Here is a 25,190-nt window from a genome sequence, read left to right on the forward strand (position 1 = left end):
GAAAAAGGAAAGCCTTTCCTCGGCTATTTTTCTCTACTTGTGAATTAAAAAGACATTTTCCTTTCAGATCTCTGCAGAATTATTAGCAAGCATTCCCACTATCTGCTCCATTTGCGACCTGAGGGCTTTGCACGGAAGGAGCTGTTTTAACCAGCGTTCAAACGGACACCCTCCGCCGCGGCTCTCCCTGCGTTTCTGCCTTCCCCGAAACGTGCCGGCCGAGCGCTGGACTTCACCCTGCGATCGCTTCGGTGTACATGTCCGCCAACCTGCCCTCCACATGGACACTTGGAACGCTCCCCCCGCTTTCCCCGCTCCGGGATCCCGGCCCGGCGCACGGGCGGCCGCGCTCGGGCGCCCCCTGGCGGCCCCGCTCGGTGGCGGCGCGGCCGTGTCGCCGCCCGCAGGCCCCGGCTGCGCTGCAGGGCCGCGGCTCCCGGGGCCGTCGGTCCTTGCTGCTTTGGGAACGGCGACCTCCTGCTTCCCGGCGCTGGCCTGCTGAAACGGTGAGGGTTTGCATGATTCTGTACCGCCCCAGCCGCTTGAGGGTGACGGGAAGGAAAAGAGGAGCTCGGTACAGGAGAGTGCGCCCGCGGTCGTAGCGGAGGCAGCGGTGACACAGCCCCTTTGGAGGGCAAGGCTGAAGGAGCTCACGGGTTTAGCCTAAGTGACAGCTCCAGCAGCATAGAATTATTAATTGAGAACTTGCAATCTCTCAATACCTATACTCAAGGTGGGGTCTCCCCTGGAATACTGAATCCACCTCTGGGGTCCCCAGCACAGGAAGGATATTGACCTGTTGGAGTGAGGCCAGAGGAGCGTCATCAAGTTGATTAGGATGGAGCACCTCTCATATGAGGAAGGGCTGGGAGAACTGGTATTATTCAGCCTAGAGAAGAGAAGGCTCTGGGGCGTTCTAATTGCGGCCTTCCACTACCTGAAGGGAGCCTACAAAGAAGATGGAGAGGGACTTTTTCCAAGAGTATGTAGTGACAGGACGTGGGGGTGTGGCTTTAAACTGAAAGAGAATAGGGTTAGATTAGATATTAGATAACATTTGATATTAGAAAAAAATCTTTACTGTGAGGGTTGTGAGCCTCTGGAACAGGTTTCCCAGAAAGATTGTAGATGCCCCATCCCCAGAAGTGTTCAAGGCCAGGTTGGATGGAGCTCTGAGACAGCTGGTCTAGTGAAAGATATGCCTGTCCATGGCAAGGGGTTTGGGACTAGATGATCTTTAAGGTATCTTCCAACCCAGGCCATTCTATGATAGGTATTTTAATATTTTCATTGTAAAAAGCGCGTTAAAAGCCTGGGCTATGTAATACTCCAGCCTTTGTATCGTGGTTGTGAATACTTCTTCAGAAATAGGGCATTAGAGCAGAAGTGTAAGCTGAGAGATTGCAAATTCATAATTAATAATTCTATGCTGCTGACAAAGTATTTACCCCTGTCAAATACCTACCTAAGTTATGTTGTTTATAAAACTAATTCAAACATCTTTGATCTCAGCTCACACAAAATTCCGTCAGATGGAAGTCAAACACTTTGCAGAAAAAACCATGCACTTTTGAGGTAGTGTTGCTCAAACTGTGTAGAGGGATTGGCATTGGCTCCAGCTCAAGGACTGACACGTCCCCCTCCACCAGCCTCCCTCTCCTCTCAGTTTCACCCACAGCACCAGCCCTTTCCCTGTTCTAAAGTTGTTGCCCAGGACTTTTTATTAGCCATTTAGCCCTGCTCAGCTGTACAGCATGAAGAATGCATACTTTTCTTTCTACTTAGTGTTGGCTTTATCAGTAAAATTTATCTGGAGTTTGATGTTCAGAGGGTTGAAGGGATGATGGGAGGGGGGAATAGCCCAGGCCAGCTGTGAGTATATTGACTGCTCATTTAAGCAAAGGCAAGGGAAGCAGCCTGGCTGCAAAAAGTAAAATATCACAGGCTATATCATAAGGTTTGGATGTGAACATACATACACAATGCTTCTTTCACAGGATTCCTGCTGTAAATTTTATCCTTTACTGGGTGATTCAATCCTCTGTAATGAAAATGTTGCCCCACTCTGAACTTTCCTGATGCTATTTCTTTCCCAAGAATAGTAATAACAGAAACTAAAACAAAAGACAGAAGAAAACATACTCCATCTTGTGTTAAAGGAATCTTTCTTGGAAAATGAAAAGCCTTGGTACCACTGGGATCGGCCCTTCAAAAGCTTCTGAAATTTTGCCACGGCCACCACATCTGCTACAGAAATTAATTTGATACGGCACTGCATTCCTTTTATGGTTAATTCACACTTATCCAGTGGGTGACCTATCCAGCCTGTAGATAGGTAGGGCAGTAAGTGTGAAGTCACCTGAATCAAGAAGCAGTATGGCTATATTTGTATCATCTGTATTCCCTAGTTCAGAGAGGTGCCATGTTGAAACAACAGCTGTTTTTCCTCTCCATCTTGTGAGCTGCTGTAAAATAAGTTTTGCACTGTTTATGTTTTTGGGGGGCCAGGGTACCCCACTGGTAACCTTGGATAACAAAAACCTAATTAATGTAGCCCTGGATAACAGAAACCTAATTAAACCACAGACGCCATGCACCCATGAAAACGCCTGGTGATAAATCTTTTTCCCATTGGCTGTTATGCTTCCAAATTTGCTGCTTCTCTCAGAGATGTTATTTATTTGCTTTGTGCAAATCTTTTTCATGAAGCATGTCTGCTTCTTTCTAGACCTTTGTTTGCAAGGTATGCAAGTATTAATGCATGTGTGCATACAAATTGCTCCCTAAATTATTAACTAGCTTAGGACACTTCGTACTCTGATTGAATCCTGACTATGTTTGGTAAGCGGACAAATTTCTAGAAACTTTCTGGTCCATGTTTTAACAATGAATATCATCATGCAGCTTTACAAATGCCTACTTTTTGAAGAAAATCATTCTATCTTACATAGGAGGATACCCCAGAGGTACCATGGCTTTTCATTTTCCAAGAAAGATTCTTTAGCGCAGTCACTGTTCTGCTAGTGATACATCCCCAGGAACTCTACTAGAAACCTAGAGAATTGGAAAGTATTCAATCAACATATCAGTTTATTGCTAAAGCAAGATCATATTCCAACAGAGAGAATATGAAAACCAATACACCAATAGACCACAGTCTTTTATTAACTACTGAGTGTTTTAAAACACAACAATGTGCAAAGTCTTTTTGCAAATTGAGTGCCAGGCTTCATTTTTGGAAGCTGAATGTTACTATTTTGATAGATATTAAAAGATTCAGTTCAGTAAATACAAAACTGACATGTGTGCACCGGTACAGCAAATTCTAAAAATGCATGTGATGCACAAAGAACCAGACTATTTATTCTTCAAGTATACTTGTTTGGTATGTTGTATGATAGCTGTTAGGTATGCTTAAAGAATTATTTTGTAATTGCAGTCTCACAGGATGTCCTTTTGTTTTTCTGAGGAATATTCCCCAGTGTTTCTCTTTTCATTTAGATGCCTAGAGCATGACCACAGGAAGACATTATTTCCCCCTTCGATACAGGAATATGTATCAACATAAGACCCATGCCATACTGTTACACTAACAATTGTTCAGTAATTTATTTCCCTCTTGTTTCTCTCTTTCCAGTGGAAATACGTGATCCAAATCTGAGCGAACTGACTGCAGATGTTTTTGTTGACTTTATAGACTTTGATTATATCTTTGATACAAGAGAATCCGCCCTGCAGGACGGGAGTGTAATTCCATCAAGGACTTCTGGTGACCTCATAAACCATGAGAGCTGGCATTGACTTTAATGGGCACCACGTGGTTAAGTTCCCATGCATCATTTTGAAAATGTAGGGCTTCATTTGATATTGCAGAAGGATACCAGACCTACCATGTCAAATTGTTTCTCTTTCTTCTTAAGGAGCCACCCGCTTTATGTTACAGTCAGTCCTTTTGGTAGCAAATGAAATATGCCATTCTGGAAAATTAGTATTTTCTCTGGCAAAATGAACTTGAAAAGTGCATTTCATAGAAAAGCACATATTTGGGTTATATTCTTTTAAATAAACTTTCTAAAAAGATGGCAGTAAATTCAAGGAAAGGTGTGGGTTTTGCAGCACTGGCTTTGCTTGCAAACTGGTTTTACTTGCAAATTTCAAAGTATGAGACATTTAAAAAAATAATTTGTTAAAAAATATAGTAATAGAATTGTTATGAGTCAGGTGAAAAATTAGACCATGTTAAACATGGTTTAAGTTAAGCTAAGTTAGCTCAAATTGCTAGTGATAAATGACCTAAGTTAGAAGTTACTTAAACTAAACCAGTTTAACTGTATTCAGTGCACCCGTTCTAGGACTCTGTTATTAGGAATTTCCAGGGGTTCAATAAAATTGACTTGAAGTTTCGATGTGTGAAATTTGTTCCATCACCTTTGTAAGGCACTTGGAGATTTTCTCCTGCCTTCTCTCAACCTACATTTCACCTGTTGAAACCAGTATACAACCATTGTCCGTACCTATGAAAAGTTGCTGGATATCAGTCTAAAAATAAGATCTGTCAGCACAGCTCTGATTCAGGAAAACGTGGTAATAAAGACATAAACTAAGTGTGTCAGCTTAGCTTTTTTTATCATATATGACATCAGTATATAACAAGGAGATGCTCTAAAAATTCCTCATCATGATGATTGCATACCAGGAAAGGATCTGTCCTTCCTAATTCTGAGAGTACAGATCAGTGAACTGCCTAACCTCTATTTTTATTTCAGCGTTATAAGTAACTTTATTCCTAGATTGGTCCATAAATAACAAAATCTTTGTTACATGGCTAGATAATATTCCTGTATTATATGCGTAGGATATGTTATTTTTTATTCAGCTTCAGGTAACAAATCACCTTGATATTAAAGGGGGGAAAAGGATACCTTTTAGACAGATTATTCAAAACCTACTTACTTTGGCCTTTCTACCACCTTAATGTGAAGTCCCCAGTGTGTGTTGTTCTCTGGGATAACTTCTGAACTATGTGCATCACTGCTCCCTATGCTATATTGCAGTGAGAAGTACATTTTTTCACCATGTGCATGGCTCATCCATAAGGTATAGCACTCCTTTTAGTAGTTCTATCCCATGTCCTAGAGCTAGGTGGAAAAATTGCATGTCTTAAGTTTAGTTTAAATGTCTTCTTAAAGAATGGTGACTGTGGGTGTATGGGAGAAGGTTGGTTCTCCAGTGTTGGTGTCATGGTACAGTTATGTAGATTTTATACAACAACCTCCTTCTTAATGGCACTCAGCATTATCCCAGTTGTAATCTCATAGCTGAGATAGTTAATAAATTATAGGCATAAGGAAGGCTGTGTTGTACTCTACTAGGTTAGATAGTTTGTACCAGAGGAGGATCCCTAAGGCTTGTTGAATAAATAGATGGATCTTCTCTCTACTCCATGAAAAATTATATATGTTTTTGGTTTGTTTGTACTACTTTCTCCACATGAAACGTGTGTTTGGTCCAACAATTCTGTGGTTTCCTCACTTTGTGATAATAATTAACACCCTCACTGAAGTCTAAGCAGTGATGACATTTGTTTAGGGGCCTGACTCTGATTTTTGTTGCTGTTTTGCCTTATGTTACTTTCAATATGCAATTGAAACCATTTTGGAAAAGGAAAAGGTTGAAAGTGTTGGTTTTTTGATCTTACTGACTATATAGAAACTCTTTCAATATATCATTCAACTCAATATATCCTTCAACCTTTGTGAGTGGACAACCTCTCCAGTGCTGTGGGTCTGGGTTGACAGTAGCAAGGTGAAACTAAAGTGAGCTATGCAGGGGTCTAAAGCCTCCCCCTTTTTTTTTTCCCCTCAAAGAAACAGAAAAATAGATATGATTAATATAAAAGTAAACCAGTCAGAAAGTAACTGTTGTTTGTGAGGTAAATGTGTTAGGAGAGAAAAAAAGAAAGGACATCTTAAACCTTAGAGATTCCTGAAGCTTTGGGGAAAATTTATTTTAAGAAATATGACAATGGTTCTCTCCTCAGTAAGCTTGTAAAAAAAGATTAATAGCTTTGGAGTAGATATACATATTTTGAACTTCCTTTCTGGATAGAGCACAAAGAAAACCTGGCTTGTTTGTGGTTGTAGAAGAATCATAGGTGGCTTTGTATAAGAAAGGCAGGTAGCTGCCAGGGACACACAAGCCTCCTTCCCTTTCCCTGTTCTTTTTTTTTGGTAATAAGTTTTTTCAATATGTTGTAATTTTTTTCCCCATTTTTCCTAAATAAAGTGAAATGTCAAATCAGCAGAGAATTAAAATGTATTTATAAAAAAACAACCAAAAGGGCATCTGATGTTTTACAGACATTCCAACACCTTCAGGAAATTTGAACTCACACCAAAGGGTCTGATATTCATTTGAATCTCCATCTGTGCTGAAGCACATGTGTGCACACAACACACATTGAACCACTACAGTGGAAAAAAAATCCCTGCTCTTAAATTATAGCAGCTCTCTACAATTCTTCTGTAACCACAAAGGCTTTGGTAGTTTTGAGACATTGCAGTGGCTTTGGGTGATCTGATCACAGAGCTTAGTTTTGTTAAAGAAATCCCTTTGCTGAAAGGTATGGAAAAGCTGTAGGAGAAACATGGGGAGCTGCAACCTCACATCATGAGGGTAGTTTGGAGTAAAGGGGAAGGGTTCAAGAAGCTGTTGTGACAGCAGACACCCTACAGCCAGAGTTAATGCTGGAAACACTGCAGTTTCAGTTCCCTCACCAGAAATCCCCATGCTCGCAGGAACGGATATAGTCATTAGTCCTCAATGGGAATATGACCTTTCTCTTTAAGTATCTGTGTGATGCTTTTGATCCTTTGACTCTCTCTAAGGGATAGATTAAATATGTGGCACAATGTCTACTCCTGAGTGAGGATTAAGCCTGGCTTTTGGAAGCAGAACTATATTGTCTAACCCATCGCCATTTATCATGTTCTCTGGGGACCTGTTCTCCATTTTTCTTCCCCTCCCCCTACACTTTTAGAAAATCCTCTTCTCTGGGGTTTAATATTGATATCAGCTGCGTTGGCCTTGGCTTCATTGTAGTTCCTTCTGATTTTACACTGAACCAGGTCTTATGTCACAGATATCTTGTTAAACAAAGTGCTATTTTGAGGCTCAGCTCTCATGCACCCTGCACTTCCCTTAGCACATTTTTGTGTATGAATTTTAGTAATAAATACCTTAAAATGATTTATAGTTTTGTATCACTGTGTATTTCAATGGAATTCCCTGAGGATAAACCTTGCCTTTTAATACTTGTATTCAGATTTAATGAAGCAGTGAAGCATATGATTACCTTCAGGACCTGTGTAAATCCCATTAACTTCAATTAAGCCCAAGAACATGCTTTGGTGCGTCGCTAACCAGGGATGCTTAAGGCTAACATGCCCATAAATGTTTTGCTGAATCAAGTCTTAGTGTTTTATCCATTTTTATTCCTATTTCTCTTTTACTCTGTCTGATGATATAATAATTTTGGTCTTGTAGTACCCTTACATGCTGCTTCCAAGTAAGAAGCTACAGTAGGACTGAAGGTCTCATTCAGTAGAGGATAAAATTAATCCATTCTGCAGCTGTGAACCAGAGAAGCACAGCAAGCTTCCCAGTAAAATGAAAAAGTGATGGTATGCCACTCTGGCTCATAAAAATGTAATTTAAGCATTGCCCTCTCAATAAAAATATCACATTTAGGACACAGTAATCCCCTTCTGAACCTTATCTTACTTTTCAACAGCTCTTTGGACTCTCAGAATTGATGCACTTTGAATTTCCTGTTGGTCAGGTAGCATGACTTCCTGTAGCTCCCTCCCACAACCCCAGCTTTGCGTGTCATTCTAAGCAGGCAATATCCAGGTACAGGCAGAAAGCTGACTCCTCGGTCTAAAATTCAGTACATTCAGGAGCTTTAAGGTACTTAGTTGGCAGACTTCAGAACTACTACTGCTCAGAGCTGTGGCCTTTGCACATATTGCACCAAAATGAGTGAAACTTCAAAAATGCTTTTCAATTGTTTTCTCAAGACTCCTGCCAGAATCTTTGCCTTCTTTTCATACTTTTTTCTTTTAATGAGCTCCTGATTTATGACAAGAAATCACCAGACACCTAGGTTCTCTGGGCTTATTAAAACAGACAAATTCTTTGGTGTTAGAAATTCATCATAAGAACATATATTTTTTCCATACTAGATTAAATTAATGCAGGCAAGTGCCCCAGTCCTCTCCCAGCTATGGTCTGGAGGTATTTCAGCACAAGGAAAAAAATAACCCTTTCCAATTCCTGGCTCAATAAAGCCAATGTTTTCACTGGAGGCAGAAGGATGATTCTTTTCTTGTCCCCACAGTATTCTGCATTTTATCTATATCAAAAGATTTACTTCCTCTTCCATATCCTCTTCTTATATCTTCCAAATAGGAGTCTTCTTCCTAGCTTCCGTGTCTGAGTTGCACTGGTGATTTATATGCTCACTGTCTGTTTTCACAATGTCTTTCCTGGCTGTCTTGTATCTCTCCCCTGTGGAGCACTGGGTCTTAAAATCATTGCAGTAAGGACAGGCAATCAGTCTTCTTTAGATACATATTGGATTTTACTGGTGCCTGAGCATATAGAATGTGCCAGTGTCTTTTGTGGTTCTGGCAGAGAAACCTCAGGAAAGTGTGGAGTTTTGGGTTGGATAACAGAGAAACTGTTTGGGACTTTTTAAAGCAAAGTGTTCTTTATTTATTGTTCTTTTCATAAGATAATGCTGGAATAGATGAGGAAGTTTCAGAAGGAGTTTTGGAACTGCAGGGTGGTGGTTCTGCTCAAAATCACAGAGCCTTATGTTAACTTTGGATTCTGTCTTTGGAAGCAGCCTCGTTGCAAAGTGCAGCTCTGATTCATTCAGATAAAGGATTTAAGAATATAGGAATGGCCACACCATGCAGCCCAAAGGCCTCTCCAGCTGAGCAGCCTGTCTCACAATAGCCAGTAGTAAATGCTTAAGAAATGTGTCTGCCAAATACATACTGAAATTTTCAGTGCCAGTGCAAATTGGAGTCAGTCATGTGACATTTAACATTGTAGTTATTAGTCCTTGATTTTTTTTCCCCATGAAGATTTCTAACCACTTTTCACACAATATAAAATTGTAGCACCTGCAATATCTTGTAAAAAGGATTCACAGAACTTGTGTGTACCTTGTATGAAGTGTCTTGAAAGAAGGATCTCTACTTTGGGCTTGCCAGCTACTATTTTATTTGATAACCTCTAGTTCTTATATGGGAAAAATCCATGAACTGTTACTTCTATCTGCCTTCTTCTTGCCTCTTAGTATTTTATTAGACCTATATTACTTCTCCAAGCAGAACAATCCTGATCTGCCCAACCTTCTTCATATAGAAACTATTTCACACCTTTCTCCTTCGATGAAATTTATCTGAAACAATTCCAATACAGACTCTTGTCTGTATTGTATCAAATGTGCATGGTCTAGCCTCAGGCTACTGTTGGTTTTGGGTTTTTTTTGTGAATAAAGACTTAAATATTAACTGAAGCAAGGTTTTCCCTCTCATTTCAGAAAAGGTGAATGCTCCAGTCACAGAACACATGGCTTCAATGGATCTTTTTTTAAACAAAGGATAGCAGTATTTAATATCCAAAGAAAAGATAGAAGTGTTTGGGATCACCTCTGTAGCCAAAAGTGTTTGGCTTGGACTTTAGGCTGCCTGAATTAGCAGTTATTTCTTTCTGTCTGAAAGAGGTGATAAGGCCTTCTTTGCTTTTCTCTTTGAAAGTTCCTTACTTCATCCCACCATAGCATGAGAGGTGAGGAGGGTAACAAGAAATATAGCATGGGACTGCTAAACAGTCAGCTCTAGCCTTAGCAATGACAAGTGAGACAAAATTACACAAATATTATGTTCTGCCTGAAAAACTTGGGATCAATTCACTTGCCTAAACATACATGGTTGGCATCATTTGAGACAAAACAGGCTACCTGGGACACCTATATGGAACTTTCCTGTTAAAAAAAACTTGTATCTTTCTGGAGTGACTAGTGTGCTGACTAGGTACCTTCAGGGCTCACAAATACCACAAAGCACGTGTTTGGCAATTTTATTGCACATCTCATTTCTTTCATTCCAGTTTTCATTGTCTGTGCCTCGCAGATTTGTTTTAATTTACAAGTGTAGTACAAGTCAGGTAAAACACACATTTTGCTACAATTCTGTTTATTTGTAAAGGATGTGCACAAAATCCCATTCCCTAAGAAAACAGTAGAAACAACCAATAACATTTTTAACTTACTTGCAATGTCTCATTTTCTTTCAGCTCTCAGGTCAATATTTCATATTTCTCCTGAAGTCTACACTCTTATGACTGTTTCCTCTAAGACTCTGTCTTATTTGTTTTGATGATCTTAAGGCAGTCGTTCAACCCTGCATAAGATTCAAGAATTTTAGATCCACTTGACTTTGACTAGGGTTAGACCTTCCAATGCCCTTGGATATTGTTTTCTGCCATTTCCAGGTATCTCTCTGCATAAATATATCTTTCACTTAACTTGCTGAATACAGAAACATTACATAGATCAGTGATAACTGAAGCTGAACAAGACAAAAGACTAAGAAGTCCAGTAAGATATACAGACATCCTTTAGCACATGTTAGTTGCCAATGAAATATGAATCTATTTCAAGACTCACTTTTATTTTGTGGGTTAATTGTACTATATTTAAGTTCTCTCACCAATTCTTCCTTTTCTGCTCATAGACTTCATGTAAACAGCCATAAAATTATGTGGGTTGGAAGGAGCCTGTGGAGATTGTGTAGTCTAATCTCCTTCCAGGTAAGGCAGGCTACGCAGGACCTGGTGCAGTCACATTTGGTGCATCACCAAGGATGGACACTTTACATGCTTTCTAGCCAACTACTCTAATGTTTGTGGGTTTTGTTTTTCCTATATCTAGTCAGAATTTCCTGTGTTCCAATTTATGCTTATTCCTTCTTGTCTTCATGCTCTGCCCCTCTAAAAGCCACAGAGTCCTATAAGAAGCAGAACAGGTTACCAGTCTGGGTACCTGTGATTTTTATGAGGTGATTGTTATTACTGTAGCCTTGCATACAGATATAGGTGTATTAGGGAGGGTTTGGAACATACTGAATCTTGAAAACCATGACCGTTGCAAGCTCAACAAAACTGATATTTATTATGAAGAGGTGGTCAACAAAACAAACAAACCCAAAAGGGATGAAGGAGGAGAGAAATAAGCCCCCAGCATGACCTCCCCAGTTACCCAGCTGTTGCCCATAAAGTTATCTTACCGACCTAGCATCCCTATAATTACCCACAGCAGAGGCTGCATCCTTGGCGAGTCAGTAAGTTCACAAACTGGCAGGCGTCCCCGCCAAAAGGCAATGTTGTCCTTGGTGTGAAGCTAGCTCACCTCCAAGAAAGCACTGTCTGCTTTTATACAATTAATGGAGTGACCTCAACCTCCCAGGTGTGGCCAGCACAGCCCAGCCAGAGGCCCTCAGTCCCACCCTCTTGGTTATGTAAGTGCATCCCTTGAGCGCACGTGCGAGAACTTTGGAAATCCCCTCACGCACGCACAGTATGCCTTGGGGGTCTTTTCTAATTGAGTCGGGGGTCAAGCCTTCCTCCTTTCCTCTTCGGTTTCTCCTTCAAATGCCCTTGGCAGACAATGAACCAATAGTAGAACACCAATTAAAATATTTTATACAGAAGTTCTCCCTCCAAGGACAAATTCACTGTTTTATCAGTGAACTTGGCAGGGAGAATATAAACTACTACAGGTGGCTGGGGCCAAACACAGACCAAAAGTATCATCATAAATTCACCCTGCTACATACAGGGTTTGAATGATCTCTTGTGTAATTAAAATTTCTACCTCAAATTCTAGCGTTATCCTTTAAAATTAAGCTTTTGAGACATAGTTACATCTTGTATAAAGACTTGAACTTAAGAAATACAGATTTCTTTGAATATTAATTAACTCTCGCTCCTTTTGTATTCTATGTTTGCTCACTTCCTTGGAAGTTTTTAAGGAGAACTGGTGAACAAGTTGATCAGACAGATGGATAGGCAAGCAGCACTATTACAGATGTTTTAGTTTTGGAAAACCAAATTAAAATGCTAATTTTTCATTCAAAAATATATGTCTTTAAACCCACTTCTTAATAAAAAGAAACTGATGAATTTACTTTTTTTCTAAAAAATTTCTCTTTTCAAAGTGCAAAATTGGTATTAGATTTTGCAGTTTTTAAGGACATATAACAGAAGATTAGACTGTTCCAGAGAAAATTATGAATGCCTGAATGGGTTATTTCTACTGCTACTCTGTTGCTAACCCTGCAAGGTTTTGTTGTGAGACAATTACTGACCTCCAAAAGAGCAGCTGGGCATGACTTGGAAACGAGCAGAGACCATGGTCCATTCTCAGTAGGCAGTTTTGGAAAGTAAAGAGAGTTTGGATAGATATACACAGTCTATTCCATATTGTTGGCCTTAATGGGAAAGAATAGTCATTTACCTGTTAAATTTTACTTGTACAGACTTTGACATCTTTTACCAGATAGAAATAAAACAACTCAATTCATGTAATTTATTATACATGATATTATATAATTTATTCCTGGTGGTTCTATTTTAGAGAGTGTCACAATTCCCAATACAGAAACAGTGACTCAATTTCTGATCTTGACAGTTTATCTTTATTCCTTGTCGACTGCAGGTCAATGATGGCAGTGCTCACTTTACTTTTCTCACCTTGCCGTGATTAAAAGTAGAATTTGTTTATCAAAGGTCTTAAATCCTTCTTCTCAGCAGCTAGTAGTTGCTAATTCATCATCTTTGCTAGAATAGGAATGAGATATAGAATTACATTTGTGGAGAGTACTGAACAGTTTGAATTCAACACCAGGAACTAGCTTCCTAAGTCTTATTCATTTGGCATCACAACAAACTCTGCATTCATTCATGCATTGAGCAGATGTGTTGTGCATCTGAATGTCTAGTCCGTGAAGATTTAGAGACTTGGGTACCTGGGTACCATCTGTACCATTTAGGGTCATCGCTATTCTTGTCTTGCAGCAAGACCCTGAACTCCAGTTGTATGAAGAGAGGGGCAGGCAGAGCCAGTGGTGTCAAAAACCCTCACGATGGTGAAGGCTGCAAGATTCTGACTTCTGGTATAAGGCAAACAGCTCCTGCTCTGCCTGCAGTTTGGCAACTACAGATCAAGGTCAGTGTTCTGGTTGCAGACAAGGGGCTGAGAGCTGTGCCTGAAGCACAACCCAGGCTTGCTGAGTCTTAGCCCCAGCAGCACACAAGATAATCGGTACACTCAAACAGAAGAAATTCTATTTAAATGTAAGAAAAAACTCACTGTGGTCAAGGTAGTCAAACACTGGAACAGTATGCCCAGGAAGTTTGTGAAATATCTATGCTTTGAGCACAGGTTCATAGTAGATGATATTCTGAGGCCCCTTCCAACCTCAGGAATTCTGTTTCTCTTTACCATAGTGGAAGGTTGTGAAGACATATCAAAAGAGGATAAATTAGTCAATGAGGAGCGATAAATTATGAGCTTCTGGTACCCAGACTAGTTCATTAAGAGGTCCATATGACCTGTGTATTGCTGTGCAGGCACATTCATATGTGGAAAACATCTAGTTTTGGATCCAGAGGGAGCGTAAGGAAAGTCTAGTCAAGGCAGTTCTAGCCATAGATAAATGTGTGATTCAAGAAACACATTTGAATATTGCAAAAGAGAGCACTTGGGGTATTTAGTCACCACCTAAATTAGGTGTAAATCAAATTTTTTTTTCATGATTTTTTTAAATTTCAGTTCTTGAATTTTCTGTATATCCATACTTTAATTGCCTAAGATGCTCACCAGTTTCCGTCTTCAGGCTTAACCATGCACAACCAACATAGAAGTGAAAAAGTTCACCTCCACCTCCAAAAGAGATTTTTTACTGTCTTTCTATACATTCCTACCTTTGAGGCCACATAGTTGCTGTTGTTCTGTACCAGCAGCCCTGCATTCTTAATTTGAATATGTATGTAAAATGGATGACCCTCACCTTCCCACAGTTGTGCAACTATTATAACTTCAAATAATGTTTTGCAGCTGGGGCACGGGGCTGAAATACTACATGTGGTTACTTACTTCTTTCTATGTGGTATCCTTCATATTACAGTATGTGTCTGCTGTTCCTCAGTAGGGCAAATATTGACATACAGTATTTTTCTCCCCTTTAGCTCTCACACTTCCCTTTTAGCCAGATGTAACAAACTCTTTCCTAACCTATTCTCTCTCTACTGCTATATATGTTGACACCAATGGACTTGTGAGTAAGTAGGCCTGTCAGCAGTGGATATTTTTCTCTTCCATTGTCGTTGGAATAATGACATCTCTTGCTTTATATGGTTTTGTGTCCTACAACTCAGTAATCCAATGCAGACCTTACTGTCTGTCTGCAAGACACCAGTCTGTAATTCACCTAATAAGCCTAAACAAAGGAAATCCCTTGACTTAAGGACAAGAATGTGTCCTGTGTTCTTAGTATTCTGCAGACTAGAGAGCAAAATTGCTCTCCTCTTTAAAGTCAGAATGATTACCCATACCTGCATGGCTATATTCCTTTAAAATGTAGGAAACAACATTCTACATAATTATTTTACAACAGCAAGATTTTATGTGCTATTTTAGATGTTTCCCTTGTTTTTCATTTTAAAAGAAGAATATAAACTTTCTAGAACAAAACATGCTGAGGATGGCTTTCAGCTGCCACGTTCTTAGCTTAAGCCAAGTGCCTTGGAAGTGCAGGTATGTTTACATCTGGGTTTTATTTCTGACCCACCTTTAATAAAGGTGCAACAACGATACAGCAAAACACAACAGAACATGATAATATATGGCACATAATAAAGAACTGCCATAAGTACACAGGGGGCTCAATTTTGCTTTCACTTTATCTCTGCAAAAATCCATTGTTCAACGCTAAACCTTTACAATTGTCAGAGTTCCTTTTGGTTCAAAAAGAGACATTTTCCAGAGTAATGAGGTCACTGGTTCCCGTTTGCCATTCTACAATATTCTGTTTATTCCTCGAATCCCTGTTCTTTCAGCAATAGCTGATGCTCTCTGTAGCTGTTACTCCTGGGGGAATTGAGACTTTAAACATTCATTAAAAAGTGAATTGCTATTGTTGACAAAATACAGATGGCCAAGCATGAACTACTGACACCTATGAGAACACTTCCAGTGCAGTACATGGTGGTGTGGCCATGTGAGCACTCTGGTTGCTTTTACCAAACCAGTGTGTCCTTTTTTAACAGACTGGCCCTGCTGTGTGCTCATATTCTTTTGCCTAAATATGGCACAAGGTGCTAAAGTTATTTCTTTTAAAAATGAACTAAACTTATCTCTGCTTTAGAGAGTGAGAAAAGATGTGCTCTTTCACAGCAAAACTAGTAGTGAACAATATTCGTACAAGGCTCAGCTCACAAAATAATTACCCAGAGTCAAAGCTCTGCTTCAGGCTGCTGCAAACATAACACTCGATGGCTCCCAGAGGCTCTGTCTAAGTGGTGGGGTGTGTGCCATAACCATGTCCCCGATCATCTGGGGGAGACCTGGCTGGGCCGGAAACTGGGGTGCAGGGCTGGAGGGTGGAAGGGAGTTAATGTGAAGCCAGGGTGCAGCTGGGACACACACACACACACACACACACACACGGCTGTAGGAGCTGGGAAGCACGCCTGTATTCCACAGGTTAGACACAGCCAGAGCTTTAAATCAGCCATGTATTTAAATAGTTTCTTAAGCTGCAGCCGACAGACTTAGTCTCTGAAGACTACACCAGGGTGTAGCACGCAGCATTACACTTGCATAATTATATGTACTGCACTCCAGGTTAACATGTGGAAAAAGCTGAAGGAAGGCTCTAGCATTTAACGTTTTCAACTTTGGGAATAAAATGTGATAAGCTAAGACTGAGACAGTAAGATGAAACTGGTTGAAATGTTTTTCCATCTTTTTCAACACTTGTAAAGATAGATATTTTGGATAGATAGGTAGAAACTGCATTGGCTATATGAAGCTTTAGATTATTTGGGGCTTAAGGTGTTTTGCACTTTTATATCTTCTCCTCATCACCAATACAGCTTCCTTTTTTTTTTTTTTCTCATTTTTATATATATGAGCAAGATTTTTCTTTTTTTTCTTTCACTGTTTTGCTACTGATATATTTAAACTCTTCTTTTTTCCCCCCCATTTTTTCTTTAGAGTTTTGTGGTCCTCTTTTCTCCCTCATACCCATTTTTTTTCGTGTTTTTGTTCCTTTCTAGGTGCAGAAAAGTGCAACTTGCCATTGTTTTTCTTTATTTTGTTTTAATGCATGTGTGGTTTTGTGTGTGCATAAGAGAGAGAAGAGGAGATACTGTGAGGCTGCCAGCAAAAATCAAAATTGGAGGAGACAGGAGAGCAGAGGGAGTAAGAGACTGTCTTATTGAACTTGGAGAGGAATGAGGCCCACCTGGGGCCGAACCAGCTATTGGGAAGATTAAGGAAATAAAATAATTATGGAAAGTTAGTGCTGGAATTGTGAATGGGCCTGAGAGACCTGGCTGAGGCTCAGGAACTGGGAGTGGTGGCTGCTTGAGCTGAATCAAATACTCAAAAATTGAACAAATAAGGATACAGTAGACATGCTGAGAAATTGTACTTATGTACTTCGACTTGACTTTTTTAGCCTTATGAACTGAAAGACAATAACTCTTTCTTTTCAAAAGAATGGAATCCGAAAAATGTAAACCCAGGTCTATTTGGTGAACATTTAAAGAGTACTATGACCAAATAGCCAGAAACAAGAATCCAGCCCATAAGGAATAGCTCCTCCAGTCTCTGACCTTTCAAATTGGAGCAAGGCTCTCTGCACAAATGCAGTGAAACAGAAACGGGGTCAGCACAGTTAAAACAGACATAGCTGTGAGCTTAAGGTTCCTGCTTCTTCCTAGTTTTTCATAAAGAAGACTTAAGGTAATCTCTTTCTAACTGAGTTGGTATTGTCTGCTTCTGAAATTCATTATTCCAAAGCTAATGTTAAAATTTAAAGAACAGCACAGTAGCTTGAAAATTCATTTTGCACATAATCATCCAAATGACTCTAGTGTACACTACAATGAGAATTTAATGTTCTGTCTTTTACTCTGTGGTTTTTGTGTTGGTATTTCTTTGAACTGTCAAAAGTTCATAGAAAAACACAGATTTTAAGAAATAGAAGTATCTTCCAACATGCACCTTTCTTTAAAAAATAAACCCAAACACTTTAGAAATTGTCTAATTTGGCTTCCTAATACACTTTTCATAACATCAAGTAGATTTATTTGGTAGCATGTGGTTTTTTTAACCTTAAATGAGGTGTGGCTAAAAGTTTAGAATGATTTCCTCAGCTAGCATACATTGTCACAGCCATTCACTTCAACACTTTAAGTTCTACTTATATGAGCAATAGAAATAGACCAGCTTAAAAGGTGTAAAAAGTTGGAGGACAAGATGACGATGAGATGGTCAGTGCAGCTTTCATTATCATCTGTCTGGATTGATATATCAATTTGAATATATAAGCATGCTACTTATGCCTTATTTTTCATATTTCTTTGTAGATCCCTTATTGGCTATTTTTAACAGAATGACTGGATTCATGGCCTGATGCTATGTGTGCAGCTCTTTTCGTCTTATGGCATATAAAAAGTTTGTAAATACAGGGATATTTTAAAGCTGGTCTTGTATAGGAAATAATATGATAGATAGGTACGATGGAACTTTCCTATGAAAGAGAAGCAAGTTTAATGCAGTGATAAGTGTAATAGAAAAATTCTTGTATTCTAAATCTCAGTGAATAACATCAACACTTTATGACTGAGGGATCTGAGGAAGGATGGAGCAGGAATAGGATGATAGTGATCAGAGTCGGACTTTTTTCTTTTGCAAATAAAGAGGAAAAAAACAAAAAGAAAAGCATCTATTTTAATCTCTGTATGCTACTTTTTTTCTAATCACAACTTGCACCACTGATAGAGTATGAGAACAGGTTATTATGAGATGGCACAATTCATGCTACCAATTTTTGTAGGTCATACAGTCCTTACCAGATGACTGCAGAAAGCATATGATTTTTAAATGCTTGGAGGGGCCCACCAGATATTAACTTAAGAATTATTGGTTGTGCGTAGAAGTAGGCTGAAGGCATTTCCTGCTGTGAATGACACTTGGAAGTTCTCCTTTTGCAGTACTGCAGAAAACAATGGCAGAATTTATGCAGCATTCATAGACAGCAGATTTCCCTAGACACTTCAGAAATGCTATCAGTACTCTTCAGTAGGGCTTCATATTTTGTTTTTATTGGCTGTATAACAATAACTAAAGTGTGAATGTAAAATGAATCTTATTTACTTGATCGTTGAAGTGTGGATTTTGTGAGATACAGAAGTGAATTTTTTTTATTTTCTGTTCCGGTGGAGGTGATATAAATTTTCTAAACTATAGCTGATGGAAACACAATCAGGAACTATGGAGACTGCCTACTCTGAGATCTCAAGGAAGTCTCCATGTTTCTCTGATCTGACTCATGATTGGTTGCTATTAAACCTATGTGTTCACTTTCTCGACGGATTCAGTTCTATAAATCCTTCCAAACACTATGATATTCAGGAGGTACAATATGAAAATCCCAGGTTACATATTTGGGAAGAGCTATCTCTCTAGCCCTGTATATTTGTTGATGATTCCATACCACTCAATGTGAGTCCAGATCATATGTTTACTTACTGCAATATCTTTGATTTTGATGTATATTGACACATTGCCTCTGAAAGGAGTTTGATACTAGGTTGTCCCAATTCCCTTTTCACTGGGATAGACCTAGAGATAGGCAAATATTTTTTCCCCACCTCCATGCAAACCTGGGCAATAGCAGGTGAGCATCACCTGGGTGCTTACTTTCCTTCTCTCTGTCAGTGGAGGCAGGATTTGGCTTATAGCAGTAAAAGGTGAGCAAAGGTTTTAGTGGAGAACCATAGCAACCAGCTGCTATAAATGAGCTGGCATGAAGGTTAGTGTGCTGACTGTTCAAGGGGGAGCAGATTAATTGCTTATTGAAAGTGCCAGGAATGTGTTTTGAATCCTGCTCCCTTTTCTCGTTTGCCCTAGGGAAAAGGCTGCCATGAGGTGTCCTTCACTTAAGGCCACGTTAGTGGGATGGGCTCAGCACTCTGAGTTATTATTCACATTTTCCTTTAAGACCACAGAAATGGTTGCTTGAAAGCTTTTGAATGTTTGGATGTTAATGTATTTAAGACTGAAAATTGTGCTCCATTCATCTGAAAGAGTGTTGAGAAGTGCTGTTATATGTTTGAATAATTATGCTATCCCTGAATTTAAAATAAGTGGTGAAGGCTTCTAAATTACTTCCATTATCAGCATAAGCCATGGGATGGACTAAGCTCATGAGCAAATGGATACTGCATGGTTGTCTGTCTGCAGAAAAAAGGGGTTGGAAAAAATCAGAAAGATTGGTTTAATGACGTAGCAATTGCTTGAAGAACCAGCAGGAAGTCAGTCCTCTTTTTCCTTCTGTTTGAAGACTGAGGAAATGAGGGATTGTCCTTCTTATGTCCAAACATATTCATGTACATGAGATAAGAAATTCTACCGTATAACCTTTACCTAAGTATAGCTAACAGTGAAGCTTTACCTGGCTTATGTTAATGAGAGTTGTGTACTGGATTTGGCAGAATCCCCATCTATCCCCATTAGCATACAAAGGTCCACTAAAGATAGACTCATTTTTTTCACTAAGCCTAAGAAATATAGGAATATTTTATTAATCTGGAAATATTCTGTATGTACAAGGAATAAAATGCTCAGCACTAAAATGCTTAGCATTTAATTCAGTTTGGGTATATTACTAATTTTTGGTGCCATCTAATTAATTTGCAGAGGGAAATCAAACCCACTTTGATTGGTTTGTATCAGTTTGCATCACACTAAGCAGAGGAAGAAAGTAATTGGTAGCATTAGTGCTACTTCTAAGGAGTTTTTAGAATTTACTTGCCTTTAGGGATTAGCATGGGTTTAGATCTGGTTACTCCTAAAGCTGGAAATAAAGGAACCTTTTTATTTCAAAGTACAGGGAGAAAAAATACTTCCTAAATTCTATCATAAACCTGGGGGAAAAAAACCACTTGTGATTAAGAAATGCAAATTGACACCGTGTGAAGAAGCTGTATTGCTTTTGACCAAAAGGGAAAAAGCTTCTTTTATTAGATAGGTAAAAATGCAGTGTTATATTTAGAGGAGAGAAGAGGAAGATGGAATGATTGACTGACAATAGGCAAATTTACCTATGTAAGTAGGATATAATACTCTTCAAGTTATGGAGCAGCTAGAGGATGTTTCACTGGAAGCCATTCTAACCAGTGGCTGGAATAGGCTGCACAGGATCCTTATCTGTCATGAATCTCAAAATGTCATCAAGCCCACTCAGTAAAATATTTGGATGTATTGGAGTTTGCCCAAGTACAAACCGCACTAGCAAAGCCAATGATTTCCACTGGTTTGGGGAGTTTTTGTATCAGGACCTTATAGAGCCTCAAATAAGACCTATTGTACTATTTGAAAGTGTAGGAGGGAATGAAGTCCGATGTACTGGATATTTTATTTAAAGAGTTAGTGAACTGACATATGTTTATACTTACTACTGATAATATTTCTTTGGAAAACCCATCTAACTTCTTAACTGTACAAAATTGGCATCCTATATGACCTAAATTGGATTTGAAAATGGCATTTGGATAAAAATCAAAAAATACGTCCTACTGGTTATATATGATTGCTTTATTACGTTTGATAAGAATGAAAAGCCGAAGGATATGACAGTCCCAGAGCCTGGCATGTAAAATGAAATTCCTGAATGTGAATTAGACAGATTAAACTATCCTTTAAAAGACCCTTGATGGAGAAAAGGATGTATTTAAAATCCAATAAACTTCAGACCTCCTTCAAATGGCTTAAAATGAGGTCCAGAATGCTTGCTAAGTAGGAACTCCACTGGTTTTGATTTAATATAAAATCGTGGAGTCTAATTTGAAAAAATCCTGTCACTGTATTCACCTTGCAGAAATAAATATGAAACCATATGGAGAAGCATATTTCCACAAATGTATTCCAATTCAAGATGAACTAACTGTATGCTCTACTTCATAATCAAACAACAACAAATTTCTTGTATTTCTCTACAATTATTAAAGAAAATAATTGCAGCCTCTGTATGACTTCTCATAAGCAATGCACAGAAAATAATGTGCTTTTGATAGAAGTTCTAAATGGATGTCTTAGTAATTTTTTTGTGAGGTAGCGGTGTCATAAGTAGGGATGAAGTATTTTTATGTTACTAAGTTGCATATATGGTTGGCTGTGCTGGCAAAAGAGCACAAAAGAGCCTTTGTTATACTCTCGGTAGAGCTATTTATACATTGTGACTTACTGTGTCCAAGGACTGCTTCCTGCTTCCGTTAAAAAGTAGTCCCTCCAAATAAAATAAAAGCCACAAACCCTGACATTACTCAAGTCCTGTCTATTGAAACAACAACAAAAAAATCTCACATGATTTTGTATTGCCTATATAGAGTTCTCTTGAGTTTACTTAAATACAGTTCCAGATGAAGCATACTGTGAAAGCAGCGCCTTCCATACCTAAAGAGGCAGACAGACATTTTATTTGGTTTGAAAATAATAATGATCCAAGCAATCAGGTGCACCTACAGGGTATAGCTGAAGCTGGAGAGGACTGCAGCAGTTTGTTGTATAGACCATAAGCTCTGTTGGCAGCAATTACTCTTTTTGTCTTGTGCTTGAACAGCCCGAGGGGAGACCTGATACGTGCTTTGGTCTTTGTGAAGTACTAATACAATCAAACAACATAAACAATATCTATATCTTCATGTCTTCCCTCCTTGGTCCCCATGCCCATGGTCAACCACAGCTCTTTCCCTCATATCTATATGTGCTCACTAATGAGTTTCACTTCAGTTTCATGATAGTTTTAAATATGATATGCCAGGTTTCCTACAACCTCTGTGTACATCTAGGAAAGAAAACCCGAAAGAAAACCCAAAAGAAAACCAACAAAAAACCAGAAAATAAATAATCAGATAAGGTTTCTGTTCTTCCCATTCTGGGAACACACAAGACTTTTTGTAGCCCTGTAGTTTTGGGCAATAACCTTACTCCAGAAAGATATGAGAAAAATTTCATCCCTTCATATGCTCAGTATAGACATAAACAAGAATTCCTAAAAACATGAATATTAGAAAACTGCTCTCAAAATTTTCACTATGGTGTCAAAATTTTTAGTAAGGCCACAACTAACTTTTATTGTGGCTTTTTTATTAGGAGGGAAGAAATTCCACTGTCCTACAGTTCTCAATCCTCTCATCCATATAAGGAAGTTTTAACTTTAATAATGCATAATGAGGTGTATTACAAAATATAGAATTTGGTACCTCAGCTATCTTTCTGAATTTTTTTTTTCCCAGCACACTTAATATGGCCTGTGATTTTTCTGTCTGTGATCGTTCTATAGTGTGCCAGGGAGAATTCATTCACTGTTTCCTTGCCAGGAATAATCTAAGTGGGCAACAGGTGTTGGTGTGAATGGGAATGAAGTGAAAATTGGAACTATTTAACTGCATCTAATCCAGGCTTTGTGTACATAATACATGTCTCTGTCCCCAGAGCACCCTCAAATTTCTCATTTTAAATGTGTTAATAGCATTTCTGGACTAATTTTGGTTTAATTAGTACAATTTTGTTTAAAAAGTAAAACAAATAAGTATTTAGCAGAATCTCTGAAGGCCCTTGATTCCTTTACACACATTTCTCCAAAAAAAAATGGACTCCATTTAGCCTAAACCTTTTGCTATTTGCGCTGAAATGCCACAATGATATTTAGTGAAGAAAAGGGAAAAATGCTGTTGCTAATATTTACATTGTGTTTTTTTTAATGACAGCTTCTAATATTGTTCCCATGCTTAAATGGTAAGGTATACTTAAATTTTCGTCACGATATTTTATTCACAGATATTTTCAGGAACAGCATAACATACACATAAAGACATATTTCAAGTGATCCGCAGGGTTTTTACTTATTCTGGTGAGTGTTAACCAATTAAACTAGATATACAATAACTTTTCTGGTCAGGCTCTTAGGAATAATTCAAGGACTGCTCTATATAGATCCATTATTTTTGCACTCAAATTTTATAATTATTACGAAATAAGTTTTAAAATTAGGTGGAAGTAGTTTTTATTCACATTCTTTTGCATAAATCCTGAAGTTTTGTTGTTTTTTTTTCTTGTGTCAGAATGAGCTCTCAATAAAGTGAATGGAAGTTCAACTTTAGTAAGGATAGAGTAATAAAAACTGGATCCGGATCTCAGGATTTGGCACGTGGACACTAGATCTATTAAGTCATCTTGTCCATACTCCTGCCAATGGAGAATTGTTCCCTTCAGCATAATCTCCTGTGCCTTAGTCAGTCCAATTTTAAATGACTTGGGTGAAGTGGTTTCCATTACTTCACTTGGTTGAAGTATTACTTATTCCACAGACTAAAATAATGCTTTTCAAGCTGCTTCATTCTCATGGATCACTTCCCAATCCCAAAATTTCCCCCAGACAAATGCTTATGAGTGAGGGTAAGGAAAATGTGTGTAGAATATAAAGGCCAAAAGGAAAAAGTGGCACAAAGTCCTTCCCCTCACTCCATTTTTTTATGTCTTTCTCCTTGCTTCATATTTCTGAAGTCTGCCTCTTCACTCTTGCCAGTGAGACTTGGACCAAACTCCTTGAGAAACAGATCCACTGTGATTTTTTCCCCATTTTTCTGCATGTGAATCATTCCAAAACAGTCTGTGAGGCTCCCCCTGCCCCCCTTCTCTGCTATATCCTATTATTTCTACCTTTCTTTGTATTAAATTTATTTTTAGTAAGGCTCTGACTTTAACCACTTTTTGCTGACTCTTCATTATTCATTATCTGTCACTTAACTCTGGAGGTATTATCCTGCTTAGAGTGAATTTTTCACAGAAAATCCATAGAATATATTTTTTGCAGGTGAATATGGGTGTGTACAATAAAAATGACATATTTCAAATTATCAGGAATGCTAAACCCAATTGTAATAGTAGACAAGATTGATGAAAAAAACACTGAGAAAGGGAACAAAGATTTGTGGGCCCTGTTTTGTAATATATCACATAATTATCTGTGTAAGATAGTCAAGGCCTTAAATCACTGTGCATGCAAAATGAAGTTGAAATATTCGGTATTGTAACCGATATTACGTGCTAAGATCCTTGTTTCAGTTTTTAGGTATACGCACAGTAGATGCTGCAAGAACAAAGACTGAATTTGGCACTTTATTGAGATGTAGAAATTCAACAGCAGGAAATAATCTTCCTTGAAAGAAACCCCTATTTCCGTCCTCCTTTTTTTATACATCCTTTAGTAGCTGATCACTTAAAACAGGTGCTGTAATTCATGATTGGACATTAAACGTTTACGATGGATGGTGTCTGTGTTTAGAGACAACTTTATGTACCAGTGCTTGTAAGGCACTTCCTCTCAGGAATCAAATGGAATTAAGATCATATAGCACTCTGGCAGATTATAGATTCAAATATTACAGCTGCTTGAATTATTCATTGGAATTCATTTACTCAGTTCATTTTAATATATGTAATTATTCAGAAATGAAACTTGATTCCTACAAATGTGTTCTTTCAATAGAAGTGTTCCTTAAAGCAATAAAAAAAGGATGCCATCTGGGTACAAACGTGCCTGAGTCTCATATGCTATTGGTGCTGCCCAGGTTTCTGGGCTGTGACAGCTCTAGTGGGAACATCTGGAAGAATTTGCCAGTCATTCAAAAGGTCGAGTATGCCAGGGGAAGTCTGGCTATGCCAGGAAGAAAGTCAGGGCAGGGTCCCAAGGCCATGGTAGGAAGTGGTGCCCAAGCACCAAAGAGCCTTATTGCAGCTTTGTTTGACTAATCAGGTTCTC

The 25,190-nt window shown here is 38.6% G+C and overlaps 1 protein-coding gene and 1 long non-coding RNA gene across 2 annotated transcripts in view; both read left to right on the forward strand.

Moving 5' to 3' along the window:
- Window positions 1–398: 398 nt before the first annotated feature.
- Window positions 399–13,294, forward strand: LOC108640251. The gene is made up of 3 exons (XR_001921044.2): window positions 399–506; window positions 1,182–1,184; window positions 13,150–13,294. It is a non-coding gene; the product is annotated as an uncharacterized LOC108640251 (long non-coding RNA).
- A 1,541-nt stretch (window positions 13,295–14,835) lies between these two features.
- MEOX2 (mesenchyme homeobox 2) overlaps window positions 14,836–25,190 on the forward strand; it is a 168,975-nt gene continuing 158,620 nt past the window's right edge. The window contains exon 1 of the mRNA XM_018075860.2: window positions 14,836–14,890. The gene's annotated coding sequence lies outside the window, so the exon portion shown is untranslated. The remainder of the gene's footprint in view (window positions 14,891–25,190) is intronic.

This window comes from Manacus vitellinus, unplaced genomic scaffold (genome assembly GCF_001715985.3).
Source record: "Manacus vitellinus isolate BGI_N305 unplaced genomic scaffold, ASM171598v3 scaffold_3_pilon, whole genome shotgun sequence".
NCBI classification, from domain to species: Eukaryota; Metazoa; Chordata; class Aves; order Passeriformes; family Pipridae; genus Manacus; species Manacus vitellinus.